The sequence below is a fragment of the Cyanistes caeruleus genome, chromosome 22, assembly GCF_971803275.1.
Source record: "Cyanistes caeruleus chromosome 22, bCyaCae1.hap1.1, whole genome shotgun sequence".
NCBI lineage: Eukaryota > Metazoa > Chordata > Aves > Passeriformes > Paridae > Cyanistes > Cyanistes caeruleus.
This window is the reverse complement of record NC_141722.1, coordinates 3603199-3622153: the sequence shown is the minus strand read 5'-3', so window position 1 is coordinate 3622153 and position 18955 is coordinate 3603199. Positions and strand designations below refer to the sequence as shown.

General features: G+C 48.5%; 1 protein-coding gene across 12 annotated transcripts in view; it reads left to right on the top strand.

Annotated features, from left to right (window-relative positions):
• CAMTA1 (calmodulin binding transcription activator 1) overlaps window positions 1-18955 on the top strand; it is a 236513-nt gene that overhangs the window by 35982 nt on the left and 181576 nt on the right. The window lies entirely within an intron of this gene.

Genomic DNA, 18955 nt, shown 5'->3' with positions numbered 1-18955 from the left:
GCTGAAGGGCTGAAATGAAATCCTTGGCACACGTACAAGATTCAGAGCGTTGCATGTCTTGCAGTTCAGGTATTGCAGCTGGGGTTGGATTAACCTAATCTGCTTTATTCAACCTAATAGACACCTGTGTGTCATATGCATGTGCTAGTTATTTAATAAAAATAGGCAGTAGCAAATTCCTCACTTTGGTCTGACTACTTTTGAAAATCAGATGTATTGGGCAGCACAAACACACCATTTTTTATTAACACTGAAACTCACCCAGAGGTGCAGGATGAAAGGACAGGACAGGTCAAGACTGTACCTGGGAAAACACAGATTTCTGTGTAGCACCTGACCCTATGCAATAAGCTGACCAAGTGCCAGCTAACCCTGCTCTGTTTTCAGGGTTGGTGGGTTTTAGGCATGGATCCCACTGCTCTTGTGCTCAGAGGGGAAGGGAATTCCCCCATTCCAGAGCAGAGCCTGAGTGCTGCTCTGGCCTTGCACCAGGACACCGGCTGTTGGGGCAGGACTGGGATCCTTGGCAGGCACTCTGCAGGGAGGTTCTCTTTAGGGTGGGGGTGAATTTCTCAGGCTTGTCACCCTGCTTGCCGCTCTGGGTGTGCGTTGGTTTGTAAAGTCCTTAAATAATTTAATTATTGCTCCTGCTTCAATCTCTAACTTCTTGACTTGCATAAGGACTCTGATGGCTGAGAGGTTGAGCCGGCACCATTGGGCAGCCAGCCCTGACCCTCTGCTGTGCTTCTGCTTTTCCTCTGCTTCAGAAGTAGAACTGTAGCCCTTGACACCCCGCACTGGCTTTGTGTCTGCTAGAGCAGGGTCTTCTGCCTGTCCCCTGCTCATAGCTGCACATTCGGCTCAGAAGGTGCTCAGTGATAAACATGTGTTTTTATTTCTCCTTCAGGTTTGGCTTGTCTGCTTTTCAGCTCTTCTAGACATTGGAAATTCCAGTTTGTGTTTATTTTCTCTGGATTCCTTCCCACAAGACAGAAGTGAATTCAGCATGGATTATTGGGGAGAGCCTTGGCTGGGAATAAGGATAATTGCAGCCTCTGGCTGTGCCACAGTTTCACTGATGATTTCTTTTAAGTTACTCACCTGCACTGTATCTGTTTCCTCAGCTGTAAAATGTGGGTAATTACCTCCATTGTAAAATGTTACAGGGTCTGCTGGTAATTATATGAACGAAGTGCTAATTACAGTGATTATCCCTTGGACCTAGTCTAGATCTGGCTGATGTTCCTGTTGTGATGAACGGATGAAACAAATACTACAACTTGCTTTTCTCCATTCTTTGTGAGGGGCCTGGAAGGTGCCACATCATGCAGTATTCTCCCAGTGAGAAGCTCTGCTGCCCTGTCACTCAGGTCCCTCTGTTCATTTCTCGTTCCCCTCTGCCCTTGTGTGTGACAGGGCTGAGGAGGGGCTGAGGAATTAATGATTCAATAGTTGGATCCACATAGGATCTGGTAGCCAGGGTTTATGCTGTGGCTTGGCTTTTCCTCTTGTGGATATGTGGAAGGCAGCAGCCAGGGAACTGTCCTCCTGAGGTACCAACGGGGTTGGGGCCAGTCTGTGCAGCCTAGTGGCCTCTGTTCCTTAAAAAGTTTTGACCTTGATGCCAGGAGAGGTGTCCTTCCAGCTGTGGAGATTATTTCCCTCCTGTAAAAGTCTACAGCTTGCAAGACTTTATTATCAAACATTTTATTTGCCTTTCTCTTCTCCGTTTATTTAGGACACATTTTCTTTGTAGCTGGGAATAGCTCTGCTATCCCCTGAGCAGGGCTGGGTAGTGGAGGAAGAATTTATATTCTTCAAGGTAGAAATGGAGTGTTCTCATCCAGAAAATCCTGCTGCTGCTGCTGGGAAGGCGCTGTAGTTTTTGATGATAGTAATAAGTCACGTCATATATCCAGTAATGATGAGAGTCTCCTCACCTACCCAATCCCTGCCTTCCTTGGACACAGACCTCATGGCACAGTAACAACAAAAATCCTGTGCATCTTGCTTCAGCTCTGCTTTCTCAGTTCTGCCACATCTGATTCTGTGCCTTCCTGGGTTCTGCTGGATGGATTTCCTGCCTTTGCCTCCAGCCTCTATACACCTGCTTCCCATCAGCCTTAGCCTTTCTTTGCCCTGGAAGAGCAAGGCTCAGTAGTTATGTCTTCAAAATTTAGTAGCTGAGCAGCTCTTCCTTTCTCAGAGTTTGACGAGTGCGATGAATTTTTAACTTTTGAGAGAAGGTTTTAGTTCCTGTCCAGGATGATGGTTTGGAAAGGCTTTCTGGCAATGGAAAGGCAGTCTTTAATTGCGGTTTTGCACCTGAATTTTCCAGACTAGATGCTCTTCTCTGACAGACTCTGTGTGATTGATTCTACAGCCTGTTCTTTTCCATGACAGGATACTTGAGTGCTCCAGGGATGGGAGCAACTTGCCACTCCTGATAAGTGAAAGTGGTCATTGCCAGGCAATGAGGGCATGGAAAGAACTTCTCTTGTTAGGTGGAGGAAAAGATAAATGAGGGATTACCATCTCTCCCACAATTTGCTCTTGCCTTGCTTTAGAGCATCTAAACTAGAGGGGTGTGTCTGTAGTGTGTCTGGCTTCACCAAATGCTCATCTGCCAGGCTTCTTCAAAAATCCTTCGCTCGGGAAGCAAAAAATTTAGTTTGTTCCTGCAGAAGTATCATCTATTAAGATGAATTAATTTGGTGTGAGAGGCTTCAAAAGTGAATGATGCCATATCCATGTTCTTACTGCCCATTGCACATGTGAACTGATTTGTGTGCTCTCTGCAAGTCACATGCTGAAGGATGTTAAATTACTGTGTAACCTGCAGGGTAATCCGTGATTCAGATTTGAGATTCAGCCAAGTCTAATTTTGCAGCATTCTTGCAATATCTGGGATTTCTGTATCTTAGAACCACTCTGAATGCTGTACATTAAAAGTGTAGCTAACACACAATTTTTAAAAAATGTTTAGTAACATAATAATTATTAATTTTCAGACTTCTTTCTCTTAAAAATCAGTGCACTGTTTGATTTTCATTGAGGTGCAAATCACTGCAACTTGTGACAAAAATGCTTTCAAGTATCTGAATGAAAATGCAGCATCACCATGAAAACAAAAGTGTTAATGCAAAAGTGGTTCCAAACGAGGTGCTGCTAAGTGAAGGTTTCCCTGCTTTTGAGAGCAGGTTTTTAAGCAGCGATCTACCCCGTGGGGTGAAATTGCACACCCCAGGGAAGGAGCTGAGGAGCACTTTGTGTATGTCAGAGGTTGCTACAAAGAGATCTACTCGTTTTTACTTCTTTCTGGAATTCCCTGTGGCTGCTTGGCTTTGTGAGTCAGAAGGTTTCAGCCAGACGCGGAGCGGAGCAGTGCCGGGGGTGCCGCAGCCCCCACGCTTGCCCGGCCCGTGCGGGCTGTGCCGGTGGCCGCGGTGCTTCCGGCATCGCCTCCTCAGCGGCCCGCTCGGTACCGGGCCCGCGGTGCGTGCCGGCGGCACGGCCTGTTCCCCCGAGCCGCCGGCCGAGCCTGCCGCTGCTGCCTGTCCCAGCGCCTCGCCGGAGGAGGAGGAAGAGGAGGGTTTCCATCGCGCCCCGTTTCCAGCTGCCCCCGTGTCTGTACGGACGCGGAATCCCCACAGGAGGGTGCTGCGAAGGCACTGAATGTGCAGGTTTGCAGGGAAGATGAGGGCTTGGAGGAGACGGCGATTGTAGGGCAGCCAACGGCGCGGCTCCGGCAGGGGCAGCGCCTCAGGCGGCCCCGGGGAGGGCCGCGGGGGGAGGCGGGCGCTGAAGCTCGCAGCTCCCCGCTGCCGTGCCCGTGGGCTCCCGTGTCCGGCTGTCGGAGCGTGAACCACGGCAGCGGGAGCACTGACACTCGGCCGCTGCAGGGCCTTGGGGGCTTGGTAGCTGCAAAGCGTCCCAGGGCCGTTCCCCTGCGTCCTGCTTGTGGCTGGTGCTGGGACCCTTCGCTTTTGAGCATCATCCGTGGCCTACGGCTCGTGTGGCTTCTCTCCAGCGAGCCTCGGGGCCACCCAGCTACTCTCCTGTCTGCATGTAGTATGTTTAGTCTGCACAAGTGGCAAAATGCATTTGCTTGCAAGTAGAGACAACCTCCAAATGCTGTCCTAAAATACTTCGTAAATTGGACCATTTTATTCAGCATGATCAGATGAGAAATAATGGCAAAACCTCCCTTTGGTTCCTGGCTGTGCAACCCTCTTCCAAATATTTTAGTTAAAGGGATTATTCCTTTTGCATAATACGTGCTCATGCCAAAAAACTTGTCTGGCAAGGTCAGTTAAGCAGCACTTTCATGTGATTCTTCCTTTAGCTGGGTGCTGCTTCACCCTGAAATGGTGTGATCATTTAAAAGTAAACAACCCTCCACCCCAGGGGCTGCACACATCTGCTCTGCCCCTTACTTCTTTCTGCTGCTTTTCACTTTTTAAATAAACTTTTGAAGCTGAGGATTGTATAACTGAAGCAGAGACTTCTCTTTGGGATGATCTCTAGGGCATGTGGGGGATTCAGTCTAATTCTGTTTATATGGGAGTGTGGGAGCTCTGATCCCTTCCTTTTAATGGCAGCAGGATCAACTCATGGAGCTGTGTTAGAGAAGGGGTGTAAAATCAGCTACTCATTCATTGCATCAGAGCACCTCACTTGGAAACTTGGGACTGAGATCCGTCCGTGTGTGAGTCCCTGTGGGGTTCTCTGCTGGCCACAGGGGTATCATGGCATGTGCCAGTTCAGTACGTGGGTTTGGGTCCCAGGTGTTTGGATGGAGGACTGTGTCCAGCAGTGACCGTGCTTTGTGTTACTCTGTGGGTTTGGCACTCATCTGAAATTGCATCACCAAAAACCCTTTTGGTGGGATGGGTGATCCCCAAGTTTGGCTAATACACACTGTGAAAGGGGTGCTTGGCAGCAGTGGGGGCTTTGCCTCAGCACCTGCATGGCAGGACAGAGCTGGTGTCGTGTCCGAATGCTGCTAGATCAGCTGCAGGCAAATACAAATAGACTTGGATTTTGGCCCTGTAAAGGGAGACTTTCAGCTTCCCCCGGGAATTCTGCCTTGGCAGAAACCAGCTGTAGTTCAGTGGTTTCTGTTACCAGGCAGAGTCTGTTTGGATGTTAGAAAATTAGAGCAGAAATTCCTGCAGCAGTCAGCTGTGTCTGCGTCACCTCTGTGACCTCTAACTGCTACTCCTGCAAACAGTTGCCATTAAACACAGTCAATAACCCCCTTCTGCATTCTATTGGATCGTCTCTTCCTGCCATCTCAAATGAAAAATAAACAAAAGAGCTTAAGCGTGCAACGTGCTAAATAGACTAATCAGCTGTGAAAATATTTTATGGGGGAATCTGGGGCAAGAGCTGTCAGTGGGAGTGAGCTGATTGGAGCTGCAGCAAAACAGCTCCAGGAGGCGGCCATGGGGACAGAAGGGAAAGATTTGCTCAAATGTATGTGTGCTATTTTTTTTACCCCTTTCTGAGTAGTTTTAGGAAATCCCTCCCTCTGTAAATTGATTACCTCTGCACATCAGAAGTCCTTGGCTCTAAGTACGCACTAAGCTGCTCCTGTGCTGATTTGACTTTGCCTGTTAAATGTAAAACAGGTTTTAATCTTCTCATTTAGATGTTTTAATAGAAAGTAAATGTTTAACTTGCTTTGCTGTGGCCTCCAAATCTTTAATCCGTGGGAATGTTTTTAATGAAAGGAAAACCGTGCTTTTGTTTAAAGCAGGGGGTGATGCTGCAGGCAGTAGTGCTGGTGGGGGGAACTGCAAACTCGCATCAGGAATTTTTGGCACTGGTGGATCCCGGATTTGGGGATTATGGGTTTAGGAATATGCTGGGGAGGGTGGCAAGGACCCCGTTTTGGGACAGTCTGTCACTGGGATGGGACGTGTAACAGTGCTGTAAATTCAGTGTCAGTGATTCCTGCCCCCGAATTCAGAGCTGTCCCTGTGTTCTGATGGTGTTACAGGGCTGCTGCTGCTCCAGCAAGGGAGCGCTGAGCAGAGCCATGTGCTTGCCAATGAAACTGCAAAACAGCAGCACTGGGTTTTCTGCACACAAAAAGGGGTTTCTGCTCTTCTGAAGCCACTCAGCTTACTTATGATTTAATTTGGTGTAATTTGTTAAAAAACAACGTGTGGCTCCTGGACACACATGTGGCTGGCAAAGTACCATGACAAAGTCAAAACTGAACAAGGAGTGGAGCACACAGTGAATATAGGTAGAAACCACCCAGGAACAAGCACAGGCACCTGTGCCCGCTTTGGGGCAGGACCCACAGCTGTTTATCCCTTCAGTTGCATTTTCTGCCTCAAATGAGAATCGGGACTTTATTAGCTTAAAAGTGCAGCAAGTCCTGGAAGATGGAGAGTGCTGCCAAAGGATTTACCTACGTGTTTCCCACCAGCCTGTGCTGCCAGAGGGGAGATGCTGTTCAGGGCAGCTGAAGGCAGACACGCACCTACAAGGAAGTGCTTCATAAACAACATTTCCCTCATTGGAAAGCCAACTGCACCGATAAAGCTTTGGCTGGGTAAATAAAGTGCTCTGATTTCCAGGCCTGTATTGTAAGTTGTTGAGTGGTAATTGTGTAAGTGCCAGGGTTATAAATAGCGGGTGCAGCTGGCAAGCCCCAGCCGTGGCACACCGCGGCACCGGTGCTCCATAGTGAGAACTGGGAGGATTGTTCTCATTGGGGTTTTGGCTTCTCTCTTTACACTCCATGCTTTTCCCACCTGGGCTTGCAGGGCCTGGTTCCTGTAGCCAGGCCTGGCTGTCCTTCGTAGGACAGGGGCCAGCTTGGACACAGGAGCATCCTGCGGCACCTGGAATTGTACCTGGTCTGTGCATCAACTGGGCCGTATGCGGAAGGCAAGAGGAAAACTATTGGTAAAATAATATATCGACTTCAAACCAAAACAGTTCATTATTGTAGAGTCAGTACACTTAATAGGTTGATGCTGCATCACAGGTGTGTGGATGCCCGTGGAAAATGGTGTCATATGGAGTTTCCCAGCAGTATCTGCAGTGAAGGATTCGCTGTTCTCCACAGGATGACTGGGGAGCAGTTTGCATACATCCATGGTGAAACAGAGCTGCTCCTTCACTGTGCACCAGAGGGATGAGTTAGGGTTTTACAGCAGAGTAACCTAAATGTTTAATTTTCTCAGTTGTCATTGTTCTAATTAAATTAATTTGCAGGGTTTTTTTTCTGTTTGCCTTTTTCCTTTGACTTTTTTTCCTCTTTGACCAGAATCTTAATAACCCTAACAGGTCACAGGCACATCAGGATGCTGGGACAGTGCTGGGGGCTGAGGCGAGCAGAGCTGGGGCTGTGTGTGGAGGGTTGGGGTGTGGCAGGAAGACGCTGGTGGAAATGTTTGCCTTCCCTGTGGGACTGGGTTGAAACGCTACATCAGGCACGTGTCACCAAAATAATAAAAGTACTATGAAAGCGATCAAGTATGCGTTACCCACTTGGCGTGTTACAGGCGGCTCCTCCCCATGCAAGGCCAAGCCATTCTGAATTCATCCCCCGGGATTTGGCGTTAAAACATGTTCGCTGCCAGCTGACAGAAGAGTCAAGCTCGGATTTATTACACCGGCACCTGCAGTAAAAAATGACAGATGATGCGAATGTATTTAATTATCATTCAGCGCCACGTCTCTGCCTGCTCCGGTCGCGGGGCTGCAGCTGGCACACACTTTAACTAAAGTCAGTGTGCTTATCTGGAGAGGGGCCCGGAGGAAGCGGCCGGGGGGAGCGGGTGTTCTGCGGGGCCCGGCTGAGCGAACGCGGGGCTCCACGCGCTCGCTCCTCCGCCGTGCCCCATCCCTGCTCCCCCATCCCTGCTCCCCCATCCCTGCTCCCCCATCCCTGCTGCTCCTGCTCCGCCGGGGAACGCGCTCTTCCAGCCCCGTGCTGCATCCCCGGAGCGCCGGCCACTGTCCCTGCTGAGGGGGGTTCCCTGTGGCATCCCCCGGCCCAGCGTGCGGGTCCATCCGCTCCCAGAGCCGTGCGGCCCCGATCCCGCGGCCCAAAGGCCGCTGCGGTTTGCAGCAAGGTCAGGGGGACACTCCGGGACTGCCGCAGCGGCGCCGGGAACGAACCCGTGTGCCGGGATAGCACGGAGCTGCGGGGAGCTGGACAGCTCTGCTCTGCCTGTGTGCGTCCTGTGTGCACCTACAGGGACCTGCAGGCACAGAGATACATGCCAGAACATGGACACACACCTGCATACACACATACACACGTGTGTACACACATACACACCTGCATACACACATACACACGTGTGTACACACATACACACCTGCATACACACATACACACGTGTGTACACACACACACACCTGCATACACACATACACACACACCTCCATACAGACACATGTGTACACACATACACACCTGCATACAGACACATGTGTACACACATACACACCTGCATACACACATACACACATGTGTACACACACACCTGCATACAGACACATGTGTACACACATACACACCTGCATACACACATACACACGTGTGTACACACATACACACCTGCATGCACACATACACACGTGTGTACACACATACACACCTGCATGCACACATACACACGTGTGTACACACACACACCTGCATACAGACACATGTGTACACACACACACCTGCATACAGACATACACACGTGTGTACACACATACACACCTGCATACACACACACACACGTGTGTACACACATCCACACCTGCATACAGACACATGTGTACACACATACACACCTGCATGCACACACACACGTGTACACACACACACCTGCATACACACATACACATGTGCATATACACACACACCTGCATACACACATACACACGTGTGTACACACACACACCTCCATACAGACACATGTGTACACACATACACACCTGCATACACACATACACACGTGTGTACACACACATCTGCATACAGACACACATGTACACACACACACACCTGCATACACACATACACATGTGCATATACACATACACACCTGCATACACACATGCACACCTGCATGCACACATACACACATGCACACCTGCATGCACACATACACACTTGCAGACACATGTGCATACCTGCATGCACACCTACACACCTGCATACACACTTGCACACCTGCATACAGACACACACCTGCATGCACACATGCACACCTGCATACAGACACACACCTGCATGCACACGCACACACCTGCATACACACATACACACCTGCATACACACATGCACACCTGCATACACACATACACACATGCATACTTGGCATGTGGGAGGTGACCCAGGTGCTGCTGCCCAGCTGCCTCAGCCCCAGGTGCCGCAGCCTCTCCCAGTTGCTGTCAGTGAGCACTGATGAGGCTGCTGGAGGAGCTCGGACAAGCCTGGAGCCTGCCCAGGATGCTCTCGCTTTCCCTGTGATGCAGAGCCCGGTCTCCCTCAGCCCTTGGTCCCCTGCCATCCCCCCCGTGTCCCCCCTGGATGCCAGTGACTGCTCCTGGTGAGGCAGACCTGTGTGCAGTCACCAGCTGGATCAGGTTTTTGAGGGGGGGGGAAAGGCAATCCAAGGGAGAGCTGGGCAAGTTTCTGCCTCCCTGAGGGATGAAGATTTGGGGTTGTTGAGGGGGGGTGTCCTGCTTGCCTCTCTTCTTTGTAAGAGGAAAAGCTGCTGTTGGGGTTTCGTTATCATTTGTTTGTTGCCTGTGCTCACCAAACCGTGCAGGGAAAAGGGGATTTGGGGAGGATTAAAATATCTGATTCTTGCTGGTTACTGAGCCTTTTGGATGTGAGCTCCAGCAGCTTTGTGCTGCATGGAGGAGACAGTGGTCCATGAGGAGAGGTGGTCAAAAGAACTGGCCAAAAAGGAACAGAAAAATCTGAATTTTTGCAAAACTTAAGAGAAAAACAGAAGAATTTTGATCTTGCCAGAATGCTTTTGACATTGGAGTTTTCCTTGATTTTAATGATTAAAAAACCCACTTAGTTGAAAGCAAAAAATAGAAGCCATCTGGAAGTGAGGGGTTTTCCTCAGTGCCCTGTCACAGGGTGTCTTTACTGCTGTGTGCAGAACAGGGAAATGTTTGCTTTTGGGGGACATTTCTGGCACAAGTATCTTGCACACCAAAACTCACTTGTTTTTGGTGGACGTGGCGTTTCCCCCGGAGGTTTTGGCCAGAGGAGCTGGGCAGGTGCACAGAGCTGTGCTTGTGGGTGCTGCTCTCTCTTAACCACACCAAACCCCACATTCAGAAGTGGAGCAATCAGCTGGGGATATTTCAGAGCGGGTGGTGAAATGAGGCAGTTTTTAGTATTCATGAAAAATGCTTGTGACAGCCTTACCCCAAGTAATGAGCAGCCACCTGCAGTTCGGAGCAGTGCTTGATAATGCTGTAATTAGATTGGAGATGCAAAAAAGCTCATTAAAATTAAATAACATATTTGTCACTGTTTTAAGAGGTGCAGATTGCCTCGAACCATGCTGGTCTCTTGACCTTGAGTATTTTGGCATAGTCCTCACTGTTGAGCGTATGAAAATAACGTCGGAGCATCCCACAGGCAGGTTCGTGGTGGGGGTTTTGGCGCAGGGTTGCAGGTGCTCACCTGCTCTGGTCACATCATTTGGCATCTCACCATATGGGGCCATGCTGCCAGCACTGGGATGGCATAGGGGAACACAGGCTTCCATAGACATGGGTATCTACCTTTTCAGTTTTTGAAATACAGTAAAATGTGTTTTGAGTTCCCTTCTTCCCTCCTGCTGGAAAAGGAACATGCAAAGTCACGACAGTGTCTATTAACAAGACTGTAATTTTCCAAAATTAATTTTTAATGACTAATTTGTCTTGTTTTCAGATGTTTTATACAACACCTATTGTTTAAACACCTTTTGTTTCTCCACATGTCACCACAGAAGAGGCGGGTGTTGGGTCAAGATCTCCAGCTGGGACATCCACTGCTGGCTTGGCTCTGCCCTTGAGAGGGCTGCATCTGCTAAGGAAAGGCAGCTCTGGGGAAAGGCAGAGGTCATCCTTTATAGAAGGGATTTCCCTTTCTGCTGCCCCAAAATGGCACTGCTGTCAAAACACTGTTGCCCTCATCTCCAGCTGTTGTGGCTACACGCTTCTCTTCCCCTCCAGAGATGTTGGCTGGCTGAGACTTCTCTTGCAATAGCTTCTATGCGCAAAGAAGAGAATTAAAAACAAAAAGTGGGTTTTTCTTCCTCCTCCTCACTCATCGTGAGTAATTACACGTAGGTGTCTGGGAACGGGAGTGTTTACAGACGCTCCGTATTTTCGGCATGTGGGATTTTCCCACTGTAGCGCTTGGGTTGTGAGCAGCAGCAAAAGCAGCGCTCAGCCGGGTGCCTGGATCACCACTGGTTTGTTTGGGAACTGGGGAAGAGGAGGGAGTGTGCTTGAGCATGGAGTATCCTTGTAGGATCATGGTGCTTCAGTGTCCACAGGAAGGGAGTTTGTAGCACAACTTCTGGCACCTTATCGAGAAACTTCTTTTTTAATTGTACTTTTTTTCCCTTCTTAGGACTGATCTTGGAAGGGCTCAGACTTGGGTGGTGGCAGCTTGTGCTGCCTTGCAGCTGGGTACACGGCTTGGCTTTGCTTGCTGCCATTCATGTCAATGTTTTCTGTTATATTCCTGGCACCAAATGGGAATTTTCTCAGAGCTTGTTCTGACTAATGTTGATGAAAGGGCAGAAATTCATTATTAGAGTGAAATAGCTGGTGATAGACTGGGGTTCCCAGGTGTATGAGTGAATATCAGCAAATGTCTGTAGTGAAATTTTTTTCTGCAGATCCTCGCCTGTGACCGCCCCCATTCTGGCTGTGTGGGCTGAGCTGTGAATGCCACACAGCCACAAAGAGTTGGGAACAGCATCTGTAGGGCTGCCCAGATCTGTGCCAAGGGGCTCCCCACAGCCTGGGTGCCCACAGCTTCTCTGGGAACAGGTGGCTGTGCAAGAGCCTGTGATGGGCAAGCAGAACCTAACCATAAAAAAAAAAAAAGGAAGTAAAGTGTTTTCAAGGTCCAGATTGAGACAGGACCCATCCACCTCTTTCTCTCATCTGGGTGCCTGATTATTGGCAGAGTAATTTTAGTTCTTTGTCCAGGGTGAGATAGCTGGGAGGGAGGGATCTGTGAGTGAACAGTTTCATTACCAGTAAGTATTTCCAGATGAAACAGAATGTATGATTCCCATTATGCTTGGAGCAGAGTAAAGGCCTGTGGCTCAGGCCTCTGGTCAGATCCAGGTGGGTCCTTTAGACTGGTCTTAGGCAACTTCAGAGGAAAGGAACCCCCCAAACACATTGGGTTTCTGGTTATGCTGAAGAATCTGCTGGCAGAGTAAATTCTGGGTAAACATCCTCAATTTGCTGCCTCCTGAAATGGAGCGGCTTTTGGAGTTTGGAGCCACAATTTGTATTCAAATGAAGGTCATTTGAAAGGTGTAACACAGTAAACAGCCATTATTTCATTTTGATAGTGGTACTAAAATTATAGTGTTGGTTGAATTATTTTAGTATAGGACCATTACCATCTCCCTAAAACACTTAGAGGGGTTTTATAACAGCGCTGCAGTCCTGAAATTAGAGGAAAATTAAAAATCACACGACTGTGCTAGAAAAGTAATTTATTTGCAAGGATGCCTTCATTTTATCATGGAGTCTCTTTCTCTACTGCTCTGCCAGGAGAGGGATGTGCTCCCGACACCCAGACAGGCTCCCAGGGTTTGCCTTGCTGAACCAGGAAGGCATCAGCTTCCCACAAGCCCAGGCTGCCATGAGCCACCCCCAAAACTTAATCTTTGGTTTTTTTTTTTTTCTTTTTCAGTAGAAGTGGTTGATGTGGTATTGCCTGACTCAGTGCTGTCAGCATGTTATATTTCAAACATTCAAACTTAAAATCTCTCAGCATTCATTTTCTTCTAGGAATACATGCAATAGAAGTTGGAGTTAATAGAGTGGCTGTAGTTTCCCTCATCAGGGTGGCCAGGCAAGGATACCTGGATGGAGCCTGGCAATTATGGCTGCTGTTGGGTGGAAGGGGGGATGCTCAAAGGCTGCGTTGGAGCGGGAGCTGGAAGACGTGAACAAAATCTTAATTGGGAAATTCCCGTAGATTATTACAGCTGCCTTCATTAACATTTTCACACTTGGCTGGTAACAAATGAGGAGAAGGGCTGTGTGTGCCACTGGATTTATAGTGTTCTGAATCTGCTCCATACCTGGGGTGTGCCTTTGAGCAGGGGGAATCGTAAGTTTTGTGGAGGGGTGTTCTGTGAGGATTTCTGTGAAAATCTTTATTGGAACAGAGCTGGTTTTCAGTGAAAGAAAGGAATACCATGCAAATAAATTTCCTCGCTCTATTTCTGGCAAAGTTCAGTTTGGGTTTGGATCTGTTTTTTATGGGGTTTTTGATCTGTTTGTGCTTAAATTCCAAGGTTTTTCAGTTGCACAAGTAGGATATCAAGTGTATATCCACTGGAAAAGAGCATAAAGTCCTAAACACTGTAAGCTGAGTTACTTTAACAGTACCAAAGCTGACATAAATGAAGCACCAGCCATGAAAGACATTGGCTGTGGAAGGCCACCACATCCAGGAAAAGGACATGCCTTGTGTCCCTTCCCTGGCTTCACCAGACCCTGGCTTGCTCCTGCTCACACTTCACTGCTGGAGCATGCAATGCTGGCAGGGCCAAAATGCATTTTCATTATGAAATCACAGGGTGCTGATGTGCTGGGCAACATTGGGGTGGATGATCCCATCCTTGGGTGAAGGCTGCTCTCACAGAGGAGCTCCTCAGGAGCTCCTTCAAATTGAGGGGAAAACCTGCAGCTGGATTAGGATGCCCTCGGAGATGAGCGTAGCAACCTGTTCCATATTTATTACGGACAACAATTTGACTAAGGGAGAATTTAGATTAATAACATTCAGCCCAGAGAAGTAATTTCCTTTGAGAAAGCGATTTACATGCACTCTGCCAAAAAGAGCCGTCACCGTGTGCTCTCCCTGTGTCAGCTCCAATAATGAAGTTGGAAATAACATGGGAGGTTAATAGGTCCTACTTATCTCCTTAGCGCCGCAAAGGAAGATTTACAGTGCGGAGCCTGGTTTGCATATTCCTGTTGGAAATGGAAAGGTTTTTCCCCAGCCAAGATTGATGAGACATTGCAGGGTGTCTGCTCGGCTGAGGCTGTAAAGCTCCATCCCAGGGACACACTCCTGCCAGAGGGAGCCACCTTTCCCGGGTCACTGGCCAGGGACTGACTTAGATGCCGGAACCACCATTCCAGTGATAATTATTTTTATTCATCTGTCTCCTCTAAGCCTGGAAGTTCATAGAGACGTGGCTGCCACACCGTGTTAGGAGCTGGGCTGAAGCCCAGTGGGTTTTCCCTGGGAGCTGCCCATGGCGTGCGAAAGGGAAAATAATCAGAGACGTGGTGGGAGGTGGTGCCATGGAGGGTGGAGAAGGCTGCCTGTGTTACCCCTCGGGCCACTGCCTGTGTGATGGCAGTCTGCTGGGCACGTGTTGGGGTATGCAGTGTCCTGCCCTCACCCCAAGGAGCGGGGTCTGTGTGCTGGGCCACGGGGCTGGGAGCTGCTGGAGTGTGCTGGTGGGTTAACTGGGACCTCCTCCCTTAGTTGGAATTTGTAATGAGCCTGTCACTGTGGGGAAGACACTGTTGCCTGGGCTGTTGGTGAGGCTGGAAGCAGCTGGAGCTGCCTGTAGTGGCCCCTTTCCCTTTGTCTGGCTGTCCCAGGGATGGCAGGGACAGGGGATGGCGTGAGCCAGAGCCCTGTCACTTCACATTATGCGTATGAAATCCCAGAGGACCCGTGGCACGTTATGGGCTATTGCAGGAGCTGTTTCCCTGTGAACAGTGCAGCTGTCTGGGCTTCAGAGTAAGGAAAATCCCCAAATTCTATGGCTGCTTTCCTCTCCCCTGGCTCTCCCCACCAGCTTTTGGGAAAGAGCTCTGTGGCTGTTCTTCTCTCCCAGCAAGGTTGTGTTTGGGTCCTCACAGGTTGTTGAGCTCTTCCAAACTGGGAATAAACCAAACTTTTAAAAATAAATCAAAATTCATTCCCTCTGGATAATTTAAGTCACATGGTGCCTGAAACCTGTTTAGAAGAGGGACTCTGAGAGGGAAGGAATTGTTAATAAATGTTCTGTCTGCACAAACTGTAAAATATTCATTTCAGTCAGTTATTTCACGTTACTGAGCAAGTGCAAGAAGAATGAACTTTCTGAACAGCTTAAGGTACAATTCAGTAATAACCTGAGCCATTTAATGAATTAAATATTTAACATAATTTGCATATATTAAGTGATGGGATGACGTTTTTCTACTTCTGTGTATTCTTTGTATATCTGGAATGGTGCAGCCTTTCCTCTTCACCACTTACAGTGCTCCAGGGTAGACACTGAGGAAATGGCATTTTTCCTCCCCATTTGGAGCCAAGCAAACGGGAGCCACACTAGCTGAAGGCAAGGGCACACACAGGCACAGCCCAAGTGTTTTCAGCTTGGCAGCGTGGCTCGAGTAAGCATTGCTTCTGCTGCCATTTCTGCTCTTGATGCTCCCATCAAGATTTGTTCCCTTTTTATTTTTTTTTTTTTTTTTTTTTTTTTAATCAAATAGTATTTTAAGTGCAGACAAGAAGCTGTCTGCACATGCCAGAGACTCCTCTTGGCAGCACGATGCGCAGGGCCTGGGAGCTGCCCTGTTCTGATACTCCTGGAGCATAGCTGGGACTGGCACAAAGCCCATCCCTGGGATGGGCCTGCCAGGCTGTCCCCTGTGGCACACTGGCACCTGGATGCCACCCCTGTGTGCCCAGCACATTTGGCACTGCTGGCCCCTGTGGAGTTGTGACTGAGCTGTCCTTGGGGATGCTGAGCCTGCCCATGGTGTCCTCGAGAGTGGCATCCCTGAGCTGGCACTGCTGTCAGATGGTCGCTGGGTAAAGTAAGGCAGTGAAAAGCTCAGGAATGGGAAATAAGGGAGGAACCTTGGTGCTTTCCCCCATAGAAAGAGAGAGAGAGCTGTAACAGGTGTTCAGTGACCAGTGCATCATTCTCAGCAGCTCTGGGAGGAGGTAGCTGGACCAGAAATTGCAGTTCATAATCCAAGCAATGGCAGGGCTGGGTTTTCAATCATACCAAATTAAGGTGTGACTTCATTAATGTTCCCTATCTTAAATTGCACTTTAATTCATTAAACTCTTCTGTTCTCTAAGTTGTCTCCCTTCAGGAAACTCTAGAGGGAAATGAAATGTCCCAAGGAATGTGTGTTTGTATCTGTATATAGATTTATAGATACATAGGTCTCTCTGATTCCTGTGAGTGGGGTTTGGGTGGCTGCCCAGAGCAGGAGCCCTGGGGAGCACAGAGTGGATCTGGTGTAACCAGTGTGGCTCACACTGATGCACATCCAAAGTGTCCACCACACTGTGCCCCAATGCCTCACTTACTCAGTGGTAATGCCACTAACACTGACCCTCACAGGCTGGATGAATAATGCATCTGCTCTTCCAATCCCCATTACTTGGTGTTTTTTGCATCCCACACACTCTGTGTTGTGTCAGTCATTTGCCCAGTTTGTAGTTTGTTCAGGGCTCTGGGCTGATTTTCCAGCCTGTCTGAGCCTCACTCGGAAATGCCTTCTGTCATGTTCAAGTGGCACCTTCACACTGCTCGTTTCCAGGTCGTTGGTAAATATGAAGCAATAAAGGAAATATAAAAGGAGTTCAACCAGGAATCCCCATCTGTCTGGGCCTGCAGAGCTCCTGGATGTCAAAACTGCCTCTCCAGAATTTTAAAGGCTTAAAACCAGAGAAGAGCAGAGTAATTCTGAAACACATCCCTTTCTTTGATTAGCAAGATTTTAATTTTTTTAAAGTATATATTTTTAAACTAATAGAAAATTAGCCCACTCCCGGGGATGTAAAGCACAGCTTGGCACCAGTGTTCAGGGTCCCCTCTCAGCAGCTGGATTTGAGCTGGGTGAGCAGAGGGAGGGATGTTTTCATCCTGCTGTCAATGTGCCTTGACAGAGCATTAAAGTCAATATTACCCTAAAAATGTTCTGCTTTCATAACAGGCAATTTTATTGGTGTTGAAAGTGCTTTGTTTGATTTCGGGAGCCATTCATTACAGGATCAGGGCTTCAAAGTGAAGCCAATTAGTTATAAGAGCTACTTTTAAAAAGCCTTTTTTCCAAACACCAGCTTGAAGGTTAGAACGTGGTGAATGGGGAGGCTGTGCTGGGGTGGCCCCACTGCGGTGTTGGTACCACTGGGGCCACATCCCCCTGGCTGAGGCCACATCCCGGCAGGAGCAGGAAGCTGCAGCCACACTGCGTGTGGTGGCTCGCCCCCTTTTCTATATTTAGTAAGAAATGCATCAGCATCCCTTTTACTCCCTGAATTCCCTCTGGGAATGGAACTGGTAAATAGCTGTCGCACTAAAAATAACACCTGCAGCAGCCGCTGGCAGCCACGTTCCCTTCCCTGGCTGAGCACAGAGCCAAAGGGCTCCCACCCTGGGAGCAGATGTTGGGATTTATGATTATTTTAAAAAAAAAATAACCAAAAATCAACCACTTAGAAATATAAAGAGCATGAAATCGCCTGTGATGCTTAACCTTTGGAAAGCAACATCCATGCTGTCTGCCGGCTCCTCTCCGTGAGAAAGGACCCAGCAGCCCCAGCACAGCCTGCAGCAATGTTCCGTGTGCTGGCAGTCCAGAGGTCACTGGTGTGACATGGCATCAGCCCTGCTTTTCACCAGCCCTCTGGTCAACCCCCTTCCAAGGATAAATACAGGGAATCCTGGGCACTTTGGCCAGTTTGCTGTCCTGGCACTGCTCAGAATGGGAAATGGCTCTTTCACACAAACATCCTTTCTTCTGATCATTTTTTTCCCTTGTCATTTTTTTCTTATATGTTCTCTTAAAGGCAAGGATTAACTAAACTTCAAGAAGTCTGAAAATAACTCACAAGGAATTTACAGTTCCCTGATGCTGCTCTGGTTTTATGGTTGTTTCCTTGCAGTGCCAACACAGCACATTGTTTAGGGTTTGGTAAGTGCATGATAATTCCAGGTCAGAGGGGCAGTTTCCATAGGTGGGAGCCATCTGGCAACTGCCAGGCACTCTGGGGATGGAGTGTTGGACCTGTTGTGCCCCCTGGGCCACAGGCCCTGCTTAATCATCATGGCTGGATCCTGACACGGGGCAGAAATATTTCCTCTTTCATGCCCCCCACAGAAGGGAGGATGGTTTGATGACAGCTGTGAGCGTTGTGAGTTCACAGGAGATGATCGGCACTTGGGAGCTGCCTCTAGAAACTGGACATATTGTTCCAAATTTTGTGAAGAATCCATCAAAATGACCCTCAGATGAGCTCATTTGGTTAAAGCATGGTGTGAATAATGCCAGCATCAAAGGTTCAATCCCCATACAGGTCATTCAGTTATGAGTTTGACTTTATGATCCTTCAGGTCTCTTCCAAGTCAGAGTATTCTGAAATTCTGAATTTATCAGGGAAGATCTGAGGAGGAAAACCCCAAACCAAAAAACCTCACCAAAACCAACTAACGCAGCAGCACCAGCCAGGAGCTGGGGACATCAGCACAACTGGCCTGGGCCTGAGCTGGCCTGGGACAGAACCACTCTGTGAGGTGTCAGAGGCATCTCCCACAGTGCAGTGCAGAGAGCCCTGGCTTTCTGCTAATGGCTCTGTGGCTTCTGAGTAATAAACAATTAATTATATAAATGTCTGAATAATGCTTTTTCTGGCTGCTTCTACTTGATTACTCTTGTATTTGATATTGGTCCTTCTATTTAGATGGTTTAT